This window comes from Vigna unguiculata, unplaced genomic scaffold, assembly GCF_037176805.1.
Source record: "Vigna unguiculata cultivar grain cowpea cultivar isolate G323 ecotype 2 unplaced genomic scaffold, ASM3717680v1 ptg000214l, whole genome shotgun sequence".
Lineage (NCBI taxonomy): Eukaryota > Viridiplantae > Streptophyta > Magnoliopsida > Fabales > Fabaceae > Vigna > Vigna unguiculata.
The window spans coordinates 25,001-32,500 of NW_028196851.1; the positions used below are offsets into that span (position 1 = coordinate 25,001).

Sequence of the window (7,500 nt, forward strand, 5' to 3'; positions counted from 1 at the left end):
TCTCCCATGAACTATTTCCGTCAATGGATTAGTTTGATCCAAAACTTGAGATAATGGGTGTGTAATCCAAAAAAAGATTCATAAGTCGTTGTTAATGGAGTTGAAGTCACCAAATTCTGAGGAGTCGGTATCAATTTATGTCTAATTGCTCCACATATAGTTCCTCTAACCATATTTTCTAAACGAACCAGGGCCAATCCAAATTGATCTTGTAATAGATCTGCTACAGAACGAATACGTTTATTTTTCAAATGATTTATATCGTCAAGTAGAGCCATTCCAAATTTCATGCCAATCAAATGATCCGCAGCTGTCAATATATCTCGCGGTAACAAAAATGTATTGTTCTGGGGTATATCAAGATTAAGCTTTTGGTTGATATTTCGTCGACCAATTTTTCCTAATTCACATCTTTGTTGAAAAAATTTTTTTTGTAATTCTTTCCATAAAGATTCAGAAAATACCGGATCTCCGCCAACACAAGCAAATTGTCGATAAAACTCCAAAATGGCATTTTCTTTTGACCCAATTTTTTTTTTATCCTTATCATTTAGGAAAGACACGAAAATTTCAGGATAACAAACATTTTCTAGAATTTCGCTTAAATTCGAACCCATAGCTGATGATAGAACTAGAATAGATATTTTCTGTTTCCTACTCACACGAGCCCATATCCTTGCTTTTTTATCAATCTCTAATTCTAATCTACCCCCCCAGTCTGATATTATAGTGCCAGTATAGACCGGAATTCCGTTAGGGTCCAATTCTGAACGGTAATAGATACCAGGACTTTGCAATATTTGATTGATTACTATTCTGTATATTCCATTTACTATAGAAGTTCCCAGAGAATTCATTAGAGGAATATTTCCAACAAAAATAGTTTGTTTTTGTATATCTCTACTACTTTTCCAAATTAATCCCGCGGATATATATAATTCAGCAGAATATGTAAGTGATTCATATACAGCATCTTTTTCGTTTATCAAGGGTTCTAATAATTGATATGTTTCGGCAAATAATTGAAATTCAATTTCTTGATCTGTATCCTCAATTTTTGGAAACTTAAAAAGCCCTTCTGTTAAGCCCCGATCAATGAACCTACAAAACCCTTCAAATTGTATCTGATTCAATCCAGGTAGTGTAGACATTTCTTCATTTTCACTCCCAAGCATTTTCAATTTCCCCGTGAATTTTATCGAAAAATATTCCACGATTTGCTGTCATGCTTCATCAAATCACATGAATCCATTTAGCAATATTGGAATTTCTATTCTTTATACTGAATTACATGAAATCTTACCTAATCCCGTGTATCAAATATTTCTTAGTGTATGAAATACCTATTATGAAAAGAGAAAGAAATATTAGAATTTGATACTCAACTTCGAAGGAATTTGCAACAAAACAAACAGATAGAATCGAAAGTCTAATCTAAAAAAGGATTGGAAATTTCTACGGGCATTTCAATATTTTTTTTAGGAATCTAAAAAAATGCATTTCATTTCTATCATTATTATGATATTACATATTCAAATTCAATTGGATACAAAAAAAAATCCATTCGAAATTGTCAAGAAAAGATATATTTTGAAGTGAAGTATTTTGGAGAGAATTGGGGAGAATATGATTAGAGTATGTTATGTGTAATGTAATAAGGCTTGTATTTTTGAAACATGCATATATTTAACTGCAGCTATAGATCTGTCTCTAACTTTATTGCAGTCATATTTGTTCAGGATAACAAACACATAACATGTTGTGTGAATTTTTACAAATTTTCTATTGAAAATTGTAAAAAAAGAATAAGCACGATAATTTCTTGAAAATACCGTATAGTATTGGTATTCTATATCTATATAGATATGGATAAGATACTCGATTAGATAATATCTGTGTAACAGATCAAATTGATATTCTAGGGTTTACATATATTGAAAGTTGCTGTTATAATTAGAATGAACAAAGTTAAAAAAAAAAGCAATATTGATTGGTTATGTATCAATTTTTATTTTCTGATCTCATTAAGAAAAAAAAATTTCTATTCAAATATTCAAGAATAATTCATAAAAGAATAGTTAACGGTTGCGATTTGTCTCAAGATTGTTTTTCAATTTTTCAATAGAAAGAAAAGGGGGGAGTATTCTCAAAAACTTCATATCTATATTTTTATTGGCGGCATGGCCGAGTGGTAAGGCGGGGGACTGCAAATCCTTTTTCCCCAGTTCAAATCCGGGTGTCGCCTGATCGATAAGAAACTGTAAATGAAAGATTATATTACGTTTTTTTAGAAAACTTTTTTTCCAACAGAAGCAAGCGAGGGAAAAGGAGTCTTGAGAATTGCGTTTGATTCGAAATTATAAGCATCAGTAGCTTAAAAAATGTTGTAAATATTTTTGTCTCGAATTCAAGGAAAGATTCTAGTAGTGAAAAGGAATCCATAAATTTAGAAATGATAGTTCGTTCACTACACAACTATTGTAGTGTCTGTCTCCTGACTGGGTCTTTTATTAGATTGGATTAAGAATAAGTCGGATAGGAAAGTCCATTTTTAGGTAGAGAAAAGGCAGAAGAAAAACCTTCTATACAGACTAATTTAAAGTTTATGAGTGCTTCCACATTTTATCAATATTATTTATTTAGATCAATTCTATTTAATAGCTTTAATTTAGCTAATTCGCTTTCGTAATATTCAAAAAAAGTATTCTTTAGATTTTCATATTCTATATTCTAATAAAATTAAAAAGTTTTGATTCTAAAATCGAATAGAAAAGAAAAAAAGTTTTTTTAATTATTTTAGAGAACGAATTGGGAGACATTTAAGGGACTATTTCAAATAGAAAGAAGAGTATAAGTATGCAAATGAATCTGTCTTGATTCTTTTTTTATGAAATCCTTAAGGAAATGATAAAAGAGAAATCTTAATATTCCCACCTGGTAGTAACATTCATTGACTTATAACTTCCTATAATTTTTTTATGTTTAATGTTTTATGATTTTACTAAAAATAATCAAAAAAAACTTTTTAGATGTTCTAATAACTAATAAATAGAATGAATTCTTGTTTTTCGTGAATGATGTTAGCCCAGAATCCTTTTTTTGACTCTGTAATAGCAATTCCACTATTATAGTATAGTATTTTTAGCGAATAATACAAAAAAAAGAATAGAATAAAAAATTTGAAAAAATAATGAAATAGTTCCTTCATATTTATAGAGATAGGAGACAAAATTTACATGGATATAGTAAGTATTGCTTGGGCTGCTTTAATGGTAGTTTTTTCATTTTCCCTTTCCCTCGTAGTATGGGGAAGAAGTGGGCTATAGGGATACTAAAAATTGAGTTAAGGGATCCAAGTAACCTTGTTGATTTCTACCTGAATTTTTGAATTTCGAAACTATTGAATGAAAATATTTCATTTAAACTAATACTAATTAATTGAGTTCAAATAGAAAATCTATCTTGATTCTATTATATTTTAGTAGTGTAATGTATTCTATGTATCTTATAGGAATTGAAAATACTCTTTCAATCAAACAAATATTTTCATTATTCCCATATTCCTATTTTGAGAAAAACAAGGGAATCAAAAAGAAGAAGAAATGGATTCCTATTCCAATCAAATTTTTCTTAAAATTTCTATTTCGATGAACTGACGCTTAACCTGGTTATATAGATATATATATATATGGAAAATGGCGGACCGTGTAATAACCATTCCTGTTTTTTTACCCCCTTTTTTTCCTAAGATACCGGAATTGTTTGTAAAAAGAATCTGAAAAAAAAAATTGGACGCAATTCTCAGATAGTAGAAATCAAATTGATTTCTACTATCTGGATTACGCTGATTGTACGATCATTTTTTTAAATCATTCATAAAAATGAAGAAATCATATTTCAGTGAAATTAGTCACTTTTACTTACCGTTTTTACATAAATTATAAGTAAAAAAGCAGTAGGAACTAGAATAAACAGTGCAGTAGCAATAAATGCGAGAATATTTACTTCCATAATCTTTATTATGTTCTATTTCTCTTAAATTTCTAAAAAAAAAATTCGGGATTTAATCCCATAGAAATGTTCAATCTTTCAACAATGGTATAAATTGGATTTCAATGATATCAAATCGGATCAATATCATGAATCACAAAATCTGAGCTATCAAATCAACTCATGAAATAGTATAACATAGGAAGATCTTTTATCCATACTAAATAAAACAAAAAAACATTTATTCTTGATGAAAGTCCAAAATCCCTTTCCTTCCTTTTTCGGCGAAACAAATGAAAAAGCAGGGGGGGGCCCCAAATAAAATTTTGTTTATCAATTTGATTCCCTACAAATACACAAAAAAGGAATTTATTTTTTATTTTTTTGGATTTATATCCAACGGGATTGACGGGGCTCGAACCCGCAGCTTCCGCCTTGACAGGGCGGTGCTCTGACCAATTGAACTACAATCCCAGGGAAAGGGGTGTACTGTATAAATATTTTTACGGACCGTTTCTGTCAAACCTTTTCTTTTTCTATTTCGGATTCGAACCTTTTTGTTGTAAATGAAAAAAGCGCATTTTTTTATATATTGATATGTATATCGATATCCACTTTAGTGAGATCGACACAAATTACTCGTAATCCGTTTCTTATTCTTATTCTATTAACAAATCGATTGAAAATTGAATCAATGAAAAAAAAATATTTTTTTTTTCAATTTTTCCTTATATTTTCTACTTACAGATCTTGACATGAATACCGATTATTAACAAGATTTTGAATTTGTGGAAAGAAATATGGAATACAGAAAAAAAAGAAATAACCTTAGATATGTTTAATATTTTGATTCTTCCGTATCATAGCACATCAGTCATTTCCAGAGAACTATAAATGGGTTATAGAATTTCATAGTGGATCGGCAAATTCTTGGGCCGAGCTGGATTTGAACCAGCGTAGACATATTGCCAACGAATTTACAGTCCGTCCCCATTAACCGCTCGGGCATCGACCCAGCACAATAGGAAGAATACATTTCAGTTTTTATTGAAAATTTTTGATCAACTTCCTTTCGTAACACCCTACCCCCAGGGGAAGTCGAATCCCCGCTGCCTCCTTGAAAGAGAGATGTCCTGAACCACTAGACGATGGGGGCATACTTGCCCGACCGCCATTATACTACGTTCATAGTATGAACAGTTTTTTGCAATTGTCAATATAATGATATGATTCGATAAAAAAAAATATTTTTCGTTCTTTCATAATTCCATAGAAATTTTTTATTAATCATTTATATTTCTAAATTTTTTTATTCCAGTCATAATAAGAAAAAAAAAGAAGTAATGTTCCAATAAAGAGAAAATTCTTCACAGGAATGATTCGTTTGTTGCAAAGGACGAGAGGTTAAAACTTCATTTCTATCATTTATTACTAATACTAAGATTCGATAGGTAGATTTATATCTAATACTAAGAAAAAAAACTTTGGAAAATAGAATTTTTCAATAAAAAAATAAAAATTTGGTTTAGGGACAGAACATATTGAATCCATTTTATCAATGATTCGATTTTATCAATGTTTCGATGAAATATTTTATTTTGTGAGTACATTTATGTATCAATAAAAAGAATTTAGTGTTATGATTAGAATGACTTCAAGAATCCATTTTGAAATAATATATTTGATATGGATCAAATCCAATCTTAATCAATTCTTTTTTTTAACTATATTCTATTCACTAGGTAAATCCAATTTTTTGTTCTTTGATGAGTCATTATACAAATAATAGATATTGATGTACATGTATTCTAATCCCATTTATATCATTTAATTTATATAATTTATATAAATTTATAGAAATAATTTATATAAATTTATAGAATAAGTATACACAGTAACAAATATATGTACTAGTCATGCTAGTTCCTTATTTAGAAATTGAAAGAAAGAAAAAGGGCCCTTTTAACTCAGTGGTAGAGTAACGCCATGGTAAGGCGTAAGTCATCGGTTCAAATCCGATAAGGGGCTTTTTACTTTTTTTTTCAAAAGCAATAGTCTTTCTATTTGAAGGAAGAATAAAAAGATTCTTGATATTTTGAAAAAGTTTCTATTTGTAATAAAAAAGAAAAAGTGTAAAATTCAATAATGGAAAAATAAAAAAAAGTAAGTGGACCTAACCCGTTGAATTATATTTATATCTACTATTCTGATATTCAAATTTGATAAAGATTCAATTCGAACAATTTTTTTTCTTTTTAAGACTTTTTTCGTTTAGACTCCCTAAGAATCTCTGAATATTTCCAATGAAATCTTCTTGTTTCTGAACTAAGAAAAAAGGTTATGCCTTTTCTTTACTCAGAAGGGCCTTAATACGAATTTCAAGTTCCACCAAACAAGTTTTTTTAAAATTAAAATGAAACATATTTTTTTCCATAAATTTCTATTATTTCTATAAGATTAGATAGAATCTTATAGAAATAATAGAAAAATACATTAAATTATGTCTTCACATATCAAATAGTTTCTTTTCATATCGATGTGTACGATATTTTTCCAGCAATTCATATATATGAGACAAAAACTTTCATTTACAGTTTTTTCTTTTTATTATAGTATTTATAAAAAAAAATGAAATACTAAAGAAAAAACTGTAAATGAAATAGAAATTTAGAAAACCTATGATCCTACAGTAGTTTCCTAGACAAAATAGAAGTCAATTCACAACCAAACTTCAAGAATAAGTTTCTTTGATGAAAGGAGAGAAATATGTCTGAAGATCCGCTAGGTATAAGAAGTGAAACAGGGGATCATTTGTTTCTTGAACAGTTCTGAAAAAAAAATTTCTATCGGATTTTGGAGTCATAGCAGATTTTATGATTGATGACTTGGAAGATTTTTAAGAATAGATAAGGAATAACCACATCGAGTTCATGGATTTGCCCTAGATATCAATAGACCCATAAATGATTTTTTATTCGAAACCGATTAGAAAACAAGGGAAAGTATACTTATATATTCTATATATATATAGAGAGAGAAATGAATAGAGATAAATGATCAAGGTCCGTCCCATCTCTGAAAATGCTCTATGAGGTGTTGGGAAATGGTTGAAGTAGTTGAATAGGAGGATCGCTATGACTATAGCTCTTGGTAAATTTACCAAAGATGAAAATGATTTATTTGATATTATGGATGACTGGTTGCGGAGGGACCGTTTCGTTTTTGTGGGTTGGTCCGGTCTATTACTCTTTCCTTGCGCCTATTTCGCCTTGGGGGGTTGGTTTACAGGTACGACCTTTGTAACTTCATGGTATACTCACGGCTTGGCAAGTTCTTATTTAGAAGGCTGCAACTTCTTAACCGCTGCAGTTTCCACTCCCGCTAATAGTTTAGCACACTCTTTGTTGTTACTGTGGGGTCCTGAAGCACAGGGAGATTTTACCCGTTGGTGTCAGTTAGGCGGTCTGTGGACTTTTGTTGCTCTCCACGGTGCTTTCGGATTAATAGGTT

General features: G+C 29.8%; 4 non-coding genes across 4 annotated transcripts; 2 read left to right on the plus strand and 2 right to left on the minus strand.

The window, feature by feature from the left end:
- Nucleotides 1–2,174: 2,174 nt before the first annotated feature.
- TRNAC-GCA (transfer RNA cysteine (anticodon GCA)) lies at nt 2,175–2,245 on the plus strand. Its single transcript has one exon. It is a non-coding gene; the product is annotated as a tRNA-Cys (tRNA).
- Nucleotides 2,246–4,390: 2,145 nt separating this feature from the next.
- Nucleotides 4,391–4,464, minus strand: TRNAD-GUC (transfer RNA aspartic acid (anticodon GUC)). Its single transcript has one exon. It is a non-coding gene; the product is annotated as a tRNA-Asp (tRNA).
- A 457-nt stretch (nt 4,465–4,921) lies between these two features.
- On the minus strand, nt 4,922–5,005 carry TRNAY-GUA (transfer RNA tyrosine (anticodon GUA)). Its single transcript has one exon. It is a non-coding gene; the product is annotated as a tRNA-Tyr (tRNA).
- A 941-nt stretch (nt 5,006–5,946) lies between these two features.
- On the plus strand, nt 5,947–6,018 carry TRNAT-GGU (transfer RNA threonine (anticodon GGU)). Its single transcript has one exon. It is a non-coding gene; the product is annotated as a tRNA-Thr (tRNA).
- The last annotated feature ends 1,482 nt before the right edge of the window (nt 6,019–7,500 follow it).